Source organism: Carlito syrichta, unplaced genomic scaffold (assembly GCF_000164805.1).
Source record: "Carlito syrichta isolate Samal-C Ts95f unplaced genomic scaffold, Tarsius_syrichta-2.0.1 Scaffold308054, whole genome shotgun sequence".
NCBI classification, from domain to species: domain Eukaryota; kingdom Metazoa; phylum Chordata; class Mammalia; order Primates; family Tarsiidae; genus Carlito; species Carlito syrichta.
This window is the reverse complement of record NW_007252150.1, coordinates 226,390-240,139: the sequence shown is the minus strand read 5'-3', so window position 1 is coordinate 240,139 and position 13,750 is coordinate 226,390. Positions and strand designations below refer to the sequence as shown.

At 40.4% G+C, this 13,750-nt stretch overlaps 1 protein-coding gene across 1 annotated transcript in view; it reads left to right on the top strand.

Annotated features, from left to right (window-relative positions):
* Positions 1-4,131: 4,131 nt before the first annotated feature.
* LOC103267212 (semaphorin-5A-like) overlaps positions 4,132-13,750 on the top strand; it is a gene marked incomplete at its 3' end in the record, with an annotated part of 229,540 nt that continues 219,921 nt past the window's right edge. The window contains exon 1 of the mRNA XM_008064817.2: positions 4,132-4,231. The remainder of the gene's footprint in view (positions 4,232-13,750) is intronic.

Here is a 13,750-nt window from a genome sequence, read left to right as displayed (position 1 = left end):
TGGCTCACACCTGTAATGCGAACATTTTGGGAAGCTGGGGGGTTGGAGGGGAGGCTTGTTTGAGCCCAGGTGTTTGAGACCTGCCTAGGCAACATAGTGAGATCTTGTCTCTATAGATAAATTAGCTGAATGTGGTGGTGCTTGCCTGTAGACTCAGCTATTCGGGAAGGTGAGGCGGGAAGATTGCCTGAGCCCAAGAGGTTGAGGTTGTGGTGAGCCGCGATCTTGCCATTGCACTCCAGTCCCTGGGACAAAGTGAGACTCCAACTCAAAAACAAACAAACAAACAAACAAACAAAAAAACAGGTCTATGCACACATGAGAACTATAGTGAATATAGCTGTATGGTATTTGGAATTTTTGTTAAATAAGTAGATTTTATCTGCTCTTGTCACAAAAAATAACTATGTGAGATATAAATATGTTAATTTACTTCATTATAGAAATAATTTTACTATCTACATGTATCCCATCATATCATGTTGTCAACCTCGAATATACATAAAATGCATGAAAAAAACCAATAAGTTTTGTAATAAAAAAATATTTTAAAAAAAGCCTGCAGCATTTTGGAGTATTGAATCATCTCTGTAGGCTGCTTCTAGTGTGTTTCTCTTTCCCCTCTTCCTTTTCTTCCACTCTTACTTCTGCTTTCTTTCTATCTTGCCTTGATGTCTTGTTCTGTGTTTCTGTTGCCCACACTTTGCTTGAATGGCTTGTTCTTAACCTAAATGTTGAGTGTTGATTTCTCCAAGCACAGTTAGTTAGTTGGGGCATGCCTATTTGAAGGGAGTGACAGAGTCTGTCAGAGGCAGCCTTATGCAAGCCAGGACAGCCAGGATGAGGCAGTGAAAGAAAGGGGTACAGTGTGGATGGCCCAGTGAATGGATTTTTCTCATCCCCCAGTCTGCTTCTGAGTGCTGGATTCTCCAGATAGTTTCATTCAATCAAAATAGTAGCACTGGACTAATGTGCTGCCAGTTGGGGAACCATGGCCCAGCAGTTTATAACTTCTTGAACCTATATCTGGTGGGGTTTCTTTCCATCATTCCACTAAACTTTATGATGCCAGGTGGTCTTGTCCATTTTCATTTTATTTCCAGTGTAATTTTACTGTTGTACAATCTCCAAATTGAGCTCTTAAGACTGGCATGGCATGTTAATTTTTCTTATGTGTCTGCTGGATAAAGGTTGCCACTCAGCTGGCCTTTGGTCTCTGCAAGAATGTTTAAATCCACGTTTTACCTCATTCTGAGTGGGTTGGGCAAAGAGAAGGTTGCGTATTTTAGCAAAAAGTCATGTGCTGATGGGCACTTAGTAAGTTGTAATTGACAATACATTTTATTCATGCATTCCCATTTAGAGACAATTTGGAGAGCTTGTGAAGGTAGCTACAGGGCAACACTTCTGGGAAAGTTTTATTGTTAGTAAGTCCAAAATGTTGCAGTGCCAGTTTTGCACACAGATGTTCATGGTGGCATTTTTTTTTCAGAACATAACTGAAAATTATGACACAGAGGATTTCAGAGGTTGTAACAAGGTTAGCTCTAAGCGAAAAGAGAAAAGGATATGGGTAATATGGAACTGAGTCAAATAGGGAAATTTATACGTTAGCATAAAACGTAAGCAGTTTCCTATTAAATGGGTAGTTAAATGCCACTTTAAAATATCCCAACTTCCAATCTAGAGTTAGCCTCTGGGACTTTGTAGTTTCTTTACCTTTTGAGTTCTTTTTCAGTTTTCTAGAAACTATGTCAGTGATTTGTGGTTTATGTGTTAGCTAATTCATGGCCTCAGTGGGGGAGGATGGGAGAGCTCATGCCGGAATTGTCTTCTGTTCTTCCAGCCCTCTTCTTTGTTGCTCTGATTTCTGCTCCTGAGTGCACCCTCCCAGGTACACGTGGGTGACTGGTTGAGTGTCCTGTCTTCCTGCAGCAGGCAGCTTCTACCCAGGCAAGGGCTGGCCTTCAGGAGTAGAAGGTCCCGATGCTGCTTGCTTGACTGTCTAGTGCCAGGCTGATATAATATCTTTCTCACTGTAGATGTAAACATAGGCATGGTCCAAAAGCCCTTCAGGGTGGATACTTTGGAGTCCTGCTGCTGGGACTGATTTCCTGTTTAGACATCAAGCTCTGCAGGGAGTTGTGTTTTCTCCCAAGCCAAGTGAGCTCTGTCCTGTGGGTGTTGCTTTTTCACAAGGAAGGGGCTGGGCTTTGAAGTCTGAAGGTTGGGCCAGCACTGTCTGGCTGTCGAGGCTGTGGGCTGTCACTGCCTGGATTCAGCACTAATGTTCTCTCCCTGCAGTATTTGCTCTCTGGTCGCATCACTGATTCTGAATTCTCACAATGTTCTTTTTGGACTCCATCTCCATTGCTGTTTAAGAGACTGGCCCATATTCTCTAAGTATGGCTGGATGTTCAGCTGGTGGATCATATCACCGCATCTTTGACCTCACTGGGGGAAGATGGGAGACCTACCAGCCCTTATTTTAATGCAATTCTGACATGTGGGAACTTATAGAAATTGCCAGGTATTCATGGCAGTAACCGGTGGATCTGTCCAACTTTATTATTTAAATTCCAACTAAGATCTAAATAACTACAAGGAAATGTGTGTATTCAAATGTGCCATTTAACAAAGAAGTTTCTGCTCACATATTTTATTGCCACACCCAAAGGTGGCATTATCGGAGTTGTGAAAAAAGAAATTGGCCGCTCTGAGGAATTTTTCTCAGCCTGAGTATGCTTCCCTGACTCCTCTTTTGGCTTCAAGGATTTGCATCTGTGCCTTGTCCTTTCCAAAGGATGATGTCACAGACTTTCGAGGACTCAGCTGGGACCTTAGAATTGGCCACGCTGTTCAGTGAGTGCACCTGGGCTCTCTGGGCATCTCCACATGGACACTCCCCAGTGTGCTGCCCTGGGTGGCCCCTCGCTCCCCGTGAACTCTCCAAAGGCACCTTCTGGGGACAGTGAGCTTCACGGAGAGGTCATACCACCTTGTTGCTGCTCTCTGGCCTCTGAACGCTGGGCCTTCCAAAACAGCATTTCAGCAGATACAAACTTTTGTAAATTTCCAGCTGCCGTAATTCAGTTGATTTTCCGCAGGCAGATGGTCTCTCGAACATTTCTGAAGTAGACCATGTGGGAATCGTTACCTAAAGGGATAGCCAGCATGTTCTGGGAAGTTCTCCTCATTTTCTCTTCATCCTTCTCAGCACCTCCTAAGTGTATGGGTGGAGAGGGAGAACGTCAGGGTGTTTCCAATTTACAGCAGCCAGAAGTCACTGAGTGGGAAGAGAAGAAACACATGAGATGAATGAGGAGACCAGAAAAGGCATGAGCCCTGAGGTGCAGTGTTTGAAGTCATAGGCGTCTTTCACAGATACTGGATACGTTTCTTTGATGGATAATAGATGGAAAGCCACCCATTACTTTAGCTTCTGGCAGTCACATTTCTAGGGAGGCTGGTGTTTTTGGTCGTTTCTGCATCCTCTTGCAACGTCGAGTTTTCAATATTTTTGTAGATTAAATTCAATGAGATAGGACAAGTTTACTTGGTTTTGGCAAAGTGAGTTGTTTTTTAAGACTTACAAATTTTTTTTCTATGAAATCTCATAATTGTGTACCTAACAAATGAATATGTCAATAAAATATAATCTCAGATTTCCAGCATAGTTTATTCTCCACCTTCTGCCTTTATCTCCTATTTTTGAAAGGCATCACTTAAGATAATACATGTTCTGGAAAGTGGAATGTAAGAACCAACACTGAATGGATACATTCATATAATTAATCTGAGTTTGAATTTTAGACTGTTTAAATAATTACAGTGGGTTTGAAATATTGGCTCTTTTGGATGCTTCATGTGAGTTTGTTTTCATCAGATAACAGCATTCAAATTTTTATTCTTCTTGTCTGAAGAAAAAAAACCCCTGGTGCACGAGATGTTGAGATAGGGTTGTCATGTTTGTGACCACCAAGCTGTGTTGCGTCACTCTGCTCCAAGTCATAGGTTGCTTAAGCAGCTTGCACGGGGTGTCCAAGGCATTCGTGGAACTTCCTAGAGTGGATAATCAATGACCACATCTTCTTTTATAGTAGGTTAACAGGGTCTCTGTTTTTCTTTGAAGTGTTGGTGTGTGAGAACTGGGCTTGCATGCCCATGAGGCTGTGGAGTCTTGGAGTGATTCATGATTGAGGAAACGTGGTCTTCACCCCATCTTTCCTTGGTAAGTGAGACATCTAATTGGGAATTGAAGAAAAAAAAATTGGCTTGAGATATTTTGATAGCTTGTGGTCTTTATGTATTTCTACTGTTAAAAATGGCAACGAAGGAGCAAGCTTTCAGAAATCTTTAGGACAAAACTACTTAGGGTTAACCCCTCGGCAACAGCACTCAGGAGCCCAAAGACCTGAAAGAGTACCCTCAATTCTTACCACCTTCTGATGTGCAGTGCAATTGCTTCCCTAGCTCCAACTCTGTCTCTCCTGCAGTTACTTCTGTGCTCTATCCCAATTAAATTCACAGTGCATACCACTGTCATTGCCTTTCCTGTTCTGGGAGTTTCTGTCATTTCCTGTACATGCTGGGTAAGGCCCAGACTCTTCATGATGCCCTCATGGATCCTTCTGATAAGGCCTCCACATATTTTTCTGATTCTGCCCTTGGTAATGGTGTATGAACTGGCCAGCCACTTCACAGTGGTCTGCTCCCACACGATCGTACTTGCTTGGATCTTCCACAGGCCGGCCCCCTTGTGCTGTCTTCACTGAAGCCTTTCTTAAGTACCTTAGACTTAGGTGTTGCCATCTTTTGGGGTGACTGGGAGAGGGGGAGGGATGAAAGAGGAGAAGGGGGGTTGTTGGTGTTAGGGAAGAACAAGTGAAGAAAGGGAAAAGGGCCAAGTCTCATCAGATATACCAGCCATTGAAAAAGTGCTACCTAACTGGGTTTGGTGGCTCAGCCTATAATCCCATGCTTTGGGAGGCTTAGGTACTGGACTGCCTGAGCCGGTGGGTTCGAGACCCGCCTGGGCAACTTGGCGAGACCTCATTTCTATAATAAATCAAAAAATCAGCTGGGTGTGGTAGTGCACGCCTGTAGCTCCAGCTACTTGGAAGGCTGAGGCAGAAGGATTGCTGGAGCCCAGCAGGTTGAGGCTGCGGTGGCTGGGAGCAGCCACTGTACTCCAGCCTGGGTGACAGAGTGAGACTCCAACTCAAAAAAAAAAAAAGAAAGAAAGAAAAAGTGCTACCTTATTTTATTAACTTATTTTTCTCTCTAACTAAATTACCATCTCACTGTGGACAGGCAATTCATGCTGATTATAGATAACCTAGAAATATTTCCTTTACCTGATGACTGTCCCAACTCTGTGATTATAAGTTACCAGTCCCTTGTTTTCTTCTAATAGGAAAGAGGTTAAATGAACCCTGTAGTTGGGCCCTGTGACACATATAAACACTCAGTTGAGACAAGAGGTTTTTCTGTCTAGCCCTCACATTTCATAGAAGAAGAAATTGGGGATCTATATGTTGTGTCTTTCTCCAGTCCACATAGATTCAGGTTCACATAGTATCTAAACTAGGAATTTACCCAGCACTCGCCAGGCTCAGTCTCCTATTCTCTCCTCCAGGGAGAACCACAGACCCTGAGAACTGGAAAGAATGAACCATTTAGAGCCTGTGTTGGCTTTCTTGAGATGATCATCATAATATGATAAGAAGAGGATTAGTTGTTACGTTCTCACTGTGTACCAGGTCCTGAGTGATGTGTATTCAATTCTCATAACAACCCTTTGAAGGTTGTAATATTATGATCGCTTAACACGAGGAAATCGAGACCCAGAGTTTAAGTAATCTGCTCAAGATTTGCAGATAGTCAGAGGCAGAGTGGAATTTTCTTCTCTCTTAAACTTAATACTGCTAGAATAAAAACAGATATACACTGTTATTTTTTATTTTCTTATTGAAAATACTCAGACTCTTAAAGAAAAGCTCTTACTAAATATTAAGGAATCCATTTTTCAAGTATCAATCTAAATCAGGAACTGGCAAACTTGCTTTAAAAAGGGTGAGACTGTTAGCCAGGGATGGTAGCGCACGCCAGTAATTCCAGCTACTTGGAAGGCTGACGCAGAAGGATCACCGGAACCCAGCAGGTCGAGGCTGCAGTGGCTGGGAGCATACCACTGCACTCCAGTCTGGGCAACAGAGTGAGACTCCAAGTCAAAAAAAAAAAGAAAAAAGAAAAAAAAAAAAGGGTGAGACTGTAAATATTTTAGGATTTACAGACCAGAGAGTCTCTGTTGCTTCAACTCACTTCTGCCCTGTAGCACACAAAAGCAGTCACAGGGAATATGTAAATGAATGAGCATGGTTGTGTTACAATAAAACTTTATTTACAAAGACAGATGACAGGCTAGATTTAGTTCATGGGATGTAGTTTGTTGAGCTTTGATCTCTATGATCCTTGCAGTGCTCAAAAATCCCATAGTGTAGTGAATGACGGTGTTTCAACAGCCAGTATGTATGAGTTCCTTTACAAAATTTAGTTAGGATGTTCAGAATTTAATCATAAAGTCTACTGTAGCAACAAAAACCGACTTCTTGGAATAAGTGCATTTGGTGTTCTGTTGTTTGAAATAGTCCACAAGTACATTAGCCCTTTCTCCTCAACTGGGGCTTTCAAAGTAGGGCCTGATAAATATTACTTTTCTATGTGTTTTGTTAATCTAGGATGTTTAGCTCATTTATTAACTATGTTGAGGCAGTATTTTCTGCTTTAGTCTTCATATAGCTTATAGATGTGATATTGTTAGTTTATACCCTTATATGTAATACAATTTATACCTATTAGGACAAATATGTGATTATAGAGGGCTGTCTGATAGTTCTGTTGAACTAAAATATTCTGGTGCCAAATATTCCTCTTATTATATCAAAGACAAAAGTTTGCACAGGATTGGCATTCTTTTTTGTTTGTTTATTTTTTTCATTTTTTGAGTTGGAGTATCACTCTGTCGCCCAGACTGGAATGCAGTGGCACACTCCTGGCCACCGCAGCCTCGACCTGCCGGGCTCCAGCGAGCCTTCTGCCTCAGCCTTCCAAGTAGCCTGAACTACAGGTGTGCGCTACAATGCCTGTATAATTTTTGATTTATTGTGGAGATGAGGTCTCCCCAAGTTGTCTGGGCTGGTTTCGAACCTGCGGGATCAGTCAATCCACTTGCCTCGGCCTCCCAAGTGCTGGGATTACAGGCTGAGCCATCAAGCCCAGGATTGACATTCTTAAATCATGAGATAGCGTATCTATACTCTTTGCCAAATATATCAAATGAGGTGTAGGTGTGTCCTACTTTTTTCCTTACAAAAGCATACTTCTGACGCTCTAAGGTATATTTGACTCTCCACTGTACCGTCTATAAAGATAGCCAAAGAAAATTGGAAGACCAATTAATTTGTGTTTCTTTAAGGAGTTTAAGCAAGAAACTATTCATTAATTCTTAGAAATCAGTAATTGTAGCAAGCCCATGGGTCTGATGTAGTATGATGTAGCAGAAATTTTGGAGACATGCCTTTTTCGAGAAGCCACTGGTTTCCAGGTACTTATTTCATGTGCAGTGGAAAAATGTTCTTTACTTTAATAACTATTATATAAAAGATAAAATTCTGATTATCAAAGTAATGGAAAGCTATGTATGGTATCTTATTAACTAGAGAAAACAAATTGCAGAATAGTTTATTAATATAATCCCATTCCTCTTAAATATGCACACATACACACATACATAATCTCTACACATGAGTTGTCATGTATGTTATAAAATCTACTAGTCCATATATTAATATGTTTCAAGCACTATACAGAGATGATCTTTGGAGTTGAGGTTGCTTACACTTTATCAGCTACATGTTCTTTAACGTTTTCAGTATTATTATTTGAAAGAAAAAATGAAAAGAAATGTTCGTTAATGAAAATGTGTAAAAGAAGGGAAAAATTAACCCATTCATAATGCCTCCACCAAAGATAATCACTGTTGTCATTTAATGTAGTCTTTTATAGTATATTTTTGATAAGAGTTTATGGAGTTGAAATAATACTAGATATAAAGTCTTGCATGCTGCTTTTTCACGTGCTATACATGTGTCCTCATATTATTGCAAATTGTTTTGTTTTTTTTTTTAATTTTAAAGATGTGGGATACAATTTAGCATTAGGTATACAAATGTTCATTATGCAGGTACCCTTGTTGATGAGGTGTGCCCTCCCCCGCTGTAGATTCCCACTACTGTCAATCTCGCAAAGGTTAATAAGCCTTGTTTTCATAATGTATTAAAATGAGGTTTTTGTTTTGCATATGTAATATTTTATCACGTAAAGGCATTCTCATATAATTTACTGTCCACTTTTGCTGGCCATATATGTTTTTTCCATTTAGCAAAAATCAAAAACTGTGCTGAAATGAACCTGAAAAGCAATGGCAGATGATGAAATTTGACGCATAAAGTACATGCTTCATAATCAATAGCAGTTGTTATCACAAAACTCTCTTTTAACTGAGGGTTATTTCATTAGGTCAGAATGGCTGTCATTGATTTATATCCAAAACCAAGGACTTTTAATAATGCTGTCAGTTGCCTTTGTAAAAGTTTTAATGATACTTATATTTCTTTTTTTTTCCTTTTAATTTTTTTAATTTTAAAGATGTGGGGAACAATTCAGGGTTAGGTATACAAATGTTCATTATGCAAGTACCCTTGTTGATGAGGTGCGTCCCCTTCCCCAGCTGGATTTCCACTACTGGCAATCTCACTTCCCCGCTCCCCTCCTGGCAGTTTCCTGCTACTGCCAATCCTTTTCTTACAGTATTACAATAATTGTTCAAGGCCCACTTATGGGTGAGAACACATGATTCTCAGTTCTTTGTTTCTGTGATAGATCACTCAGTATTATAGACCCTAAGTGCATCCAGGTTGCTGTGAAGTTGTTCTTCTTTATGACTGTGTAATATTCCATCGTGTATATGTACCATGTTTTTTTTAAATCCAGTCCTCTTTTGATGGGCAGCACGGTTGGTTCCATGTTCTTGCTATTGTGAACAATGCTGCGATAAACATTACGTGTGCAAGTATCTTTTTTATAGAGTGATTTGAGTTCTTCCAAGTATATTCCCAGCAGGAGGATTGAGGGGTTGTATGGAAGGTCAATTTTTAGATCTTTTAGGAATCACCACACTGTTTTCCACAGAGGCCCTACTAGTTTACACTCCCACCAACAGTGTAGAAGTGTTTCTTTTTTGCTGCATCCTCTCCAACATCTATTACTTTTGAGTTATCGATGATAGACATCCTGACTGGAGTTAGGTGGTAAGATACTTATATTTCACCAATAATATGTTAGAATGCTTAGCTAAAACTTTATTCTTATGGAATATCATTATTAATTTTTTATCAGCTTAATAATCATTCCTTTTTATATGTTTCATTTTTTTACTCGATATATTACTTTTTATTTTTTTAAGTGATCATTGACCACTACTCTGAGAAGAGGAGAAAGAGAAAAATGAAAAAAGAGAGGAAAGTAAGAGAGAAAGGAGAGAGAGAGAGAGAGAGAGAGAAAGAGAGAACAAATGTGTGAAAATTATTTGTCCAGATTTGATAACTATTTAATTTCTGAGACTCAACACCTTTTTTATAGATTTGAAAGCTTGAGTTTTGAGGATATTAACTCTTTATTGTCTTTTTTCATATTTCATTGGCTTGTTAACTTTATCCTTTAAAATTTAAAGAAATGTTTTTAGTGATGTCAAATTTTTTTCCTTATAATTATTCCATCAATACTTAGAAATTTAGTAAAAATATTTACTTTCTACTAATCATATTAAAAACATTTAACTCTTTAATTCAGGGAGTAAATATTTATAATTAGTTGTTGTTTTCTAAGTTCTTCTCAGTGTTTTATTCTGCCTTTCTTTTTTCTTACTGATGAAAATCATCCCCCAATTTTAATTTAGTGAGGATGTTCAGACAATCAAAATATTTATACAAATGGCAGCTGCACATTTCTTCTTCCTTCAAATAGAGGTCTAGTTTAGAGCTGGACAACTGAAATTCTTTCCTTCTTTTATTTATTCCTCTTGGTTAGGGAAAGGACAAATTTTGTATTTTGAGGTATTGTATAGCCCTTACCTATATTTTTAACAACTATATTTCAGTTTTTAAAAAATTGATAAATAACTCATGTTGAATATCATTAAGTCACTGTTCCAGTTCTTTGCTTCTGTTCTCCTTCTTACACCTAACTCTTGGTGTTTGTGTTAAATGCTATGTGGTCCCTGTAGGATTCCAAGGTAAGTCCGGCCAAATCGTAGAAACACAGACTGGTGCTCTCATTTATGTGATTTAGAACACTCACCTAAAATACTAATTTGCTGGGATGTGCATACAGTAGAATTAAATTCATCATTCCCCAAAGATTGGGTTTAGATCTCTGTTTCTGAGATTCACATTAACCTGGCTGTGATCAGATTGGACCAGGAATCAGTTCTTAGTTTTTTGTTTTTTGTTTTTAAATTACTTGGCTGTAAAATAAGGAAAGTGAAAGAACACAGATTTAGGAGTGATCATCAGAAGCATTTAAGCCAGACTGAGTTTCTGGAGACAAAGAGACTAAATATGAAAAAGAAAATCAAGATCGTGTGGAGTTTCTGACAGTGTTTCTTCTGATGCCACAATCCTGAGAGGAGTTTTATTCTGCAGTATTTGCAGTACATTTCCGTGTATGTTATTGTCATGAGGTATGCACTTGCTTAAACGTGCTGAGTGATTGTGTTTTGGGATAAAGGTTTAGCCTGTCATTCTCAATCATGTCAGAAACACTAAAGCTGCAGCCTCCACTTCTCCTGTCCCATTGTCTAGTCAGCCTGATGGGAGATCTCTGTGAGGCCATGTGGAAAGGCCCGTGCAGACCTGATCTGGTTTGTCGCAAGCACTTCACGCCACTTACCAAAGTCCACCGACAGGAGAATTGTCGGCTTCCATTATCCACATGAGAATGCATTGGAATTCCCGTGATGGAACTTGGGAAATCCTGTCTCTCTTTCTGTTCTCTTCTGCTGGGGATTTTGGCCTTTTCCCACTTTTGTTTAGGTGAATGTCTGCCAAGTATGTCATCTTCCTGAAGGTCACCAATTTTATGATTACTATAAATATTTGTGAATCACAGATGTGTGGTGGAGTTCGGAATCCATTTTCTTTCCTTAGTTTCGTGTTGGAGTCAGACGGGGAGTGGCCTGTGTGTGCTGTTTATTCTCAGACACCCATTAGGGGGGCAGATGTGTGTGGGGTTAATTGCTTGGATTTGAAGATTTCCACGTGCATGTAGGGATGCTGCCCTCTCTATCACATTGTGTGTAAGATCTTTTTTTGGCAAGCTTTCTTAAGGGCGGAAAAATGACCCTGTGTTTGCATCTTTGAATGTCATGGGAGTTGGGGATTTTCCTGCATTGCCTTCTTTAGATCAGAATGTCAGAGAGGCCTCTGTAGCTGCAGGGCTATGAACCTAATCAGCTCATGCTTTATCCAATGGAACTTTTCATGGGGTTTCCTGAGTGTTTGCGTCTCTTTTAGCCTCCCAGCCCATGAAGGGATCAGAGTCATTTTGCTTTGTTTGCTTTTGTTTAAAGCCCAAGCAGTAACCACTATTGGTTAAACCAAAGCAGAAAAAGCAAAGGTTAGAAAGATGGTTGGAAATTCTGGGAAGCAAATACCACCAGATTTTCATATAACAGTATCTAAGAATAGTGAACAGCTCTTACATTTCCAGTGCTGAAATGTAAGAGCTTAGGTGGCTTCATCTAAGTCACTTACCATAGCTCAACTTTTTTTTTTTCCCACAGTAAATTGGATAACTTCCCTGCTCACAGCTCAGGGGCTGCATTCCTTTTGAGAACTACTCCTCCTCTTTTCATTGCAGGCCACCTCCTTGCTACAGCGGTGGTTTGAAGGTGAGGCACCTGCCCAAGCTGGTCAATCACAACATCTCACCTAATGGCCACTCTGATGAATTCTGATTAAGAATCATGACCCAAACTTGGGCAAGCTGTGTTCCATTCCTTTACTCCTATAGTACTTGAGCAATTCTTGTCTTTTTTTCCTACATTATCGGTTTTCATTTCTTCTCTCTGCTCTATCTTTCAGTAAAAAATGAAAGCATCTACCTTCCTAAGAAAAAGTGACCTGTGGACCCTAATTTTCCCTCTCGCTACAATCCACTTCTCTCTTCTTTTGTAGAAAAACTCCTTTAAAGTATTGCCTGTATTTGTTGCCCTTAGTTCCTGTCTTTTTTTTTTTGAGTTGGAGTTTCACTCTGTCACCCAGGCTGGAGGGCAGTGGTATGCTCCTGACCACTGCAGCCTCAACCTGCTGTGCTCTTGCAATCCTTCCACCTCAGCCTTTCAAGTAGCCGGAACGACAGGTGTGCGTTACCACACCCGGCTAATTTTTGATTTATTGTAGAGACAAAGTCTCACCAAGTTACCTGGGTGGGTCTCAAACTGTGGGCTCAGGCTATCCTCTCCCCTAGGTCTCCCAAAGTACTGGGATTACAGGCTGAGCCACCGAGCCCAGGCCAGTTCCTGTCTTTCTGTTTCCTTTTGATGAACACTCAGTCATTCCATCAGTACTGTTGGGTCAAGGTCTCCAATCACTGCTCTGTTGCTAGATCTGGTGGTCAAGCCTTAGTCATCATCATACTTAACAAGTTAGAAGTATTTATAACATTGATTCTTCCTGCCTCCTTAAGTATTTTCTCCATCTGACTATAGACACTCTGTGTTCCCAGTCTCACCCCATATCTCTGCCCATTCTGTCTTAGCCTTATCATGTCACCTCCCTGCAATCTACACACCAGAGTCTTTTTATACAGGCCAGTGCCTGGGCCTTGTCTCTTTTCCCACCATTCTCACCATTTGGAAAGCTTATCCATTCTTATATTTAGTACCATTTGCATACCAGTTACTCCCACAAGTCTATCTCCAGCCAGGACCTAACTTCTAAGCTCCAGAATTATCATTCAACTGCCTATTTGAAGTCACGACTTGTATGTTTAATTTATGTCTTTGAATTAACATGTCCAAGTCAAGCTCTTCTCTCCCCTGAATCCACACGTCCTTCTGTAGAGTTAATCATTTTTTTAATGACCAGTCGATTCTTCCACTTTTCTACATGCTCAGGTTGGAGCAGTTGGACTGATGCTTGAATCTTCTCTTTCTCTCTCCCTCTACATTCTAGCTGTCAACAAACCTTTGTTTTTTTTTCCTTTCATAATCTCTCTGAAATCTTATCACTTCTCAACACCTACTCTACTACCCCCTTGGTCTAAGCTCCCAGCATCTTGATCCCAATGACTGCGCTGGTCTTCTGATCATCTTCCTGTTTCTACCCTTGTAGAAACAAGTCATTCCCTCACATAATGACCAGAAGTGCCCTCTGCTCACAAGCCTCCAGGGGCTGCTGTCTTATTCGGATGGAAAGCCAGCATCCTTACATGGCCTGTAAGGTACCACATGTTCCATCTTTGTCCTTATTCTCTCCCTTCCTCTCTATCCCTAGTCCCAGCTCAACTCACCTCCTTGCTCACCCTGGATCAGAGAAACCACATTCTTGTCTCAGTGTTTTCACACTGACTCCTTCCTGTGCCTGCAGTTCTTCCCAAGGAGAGTTCCTTGTCCTACTCCAGACATTCC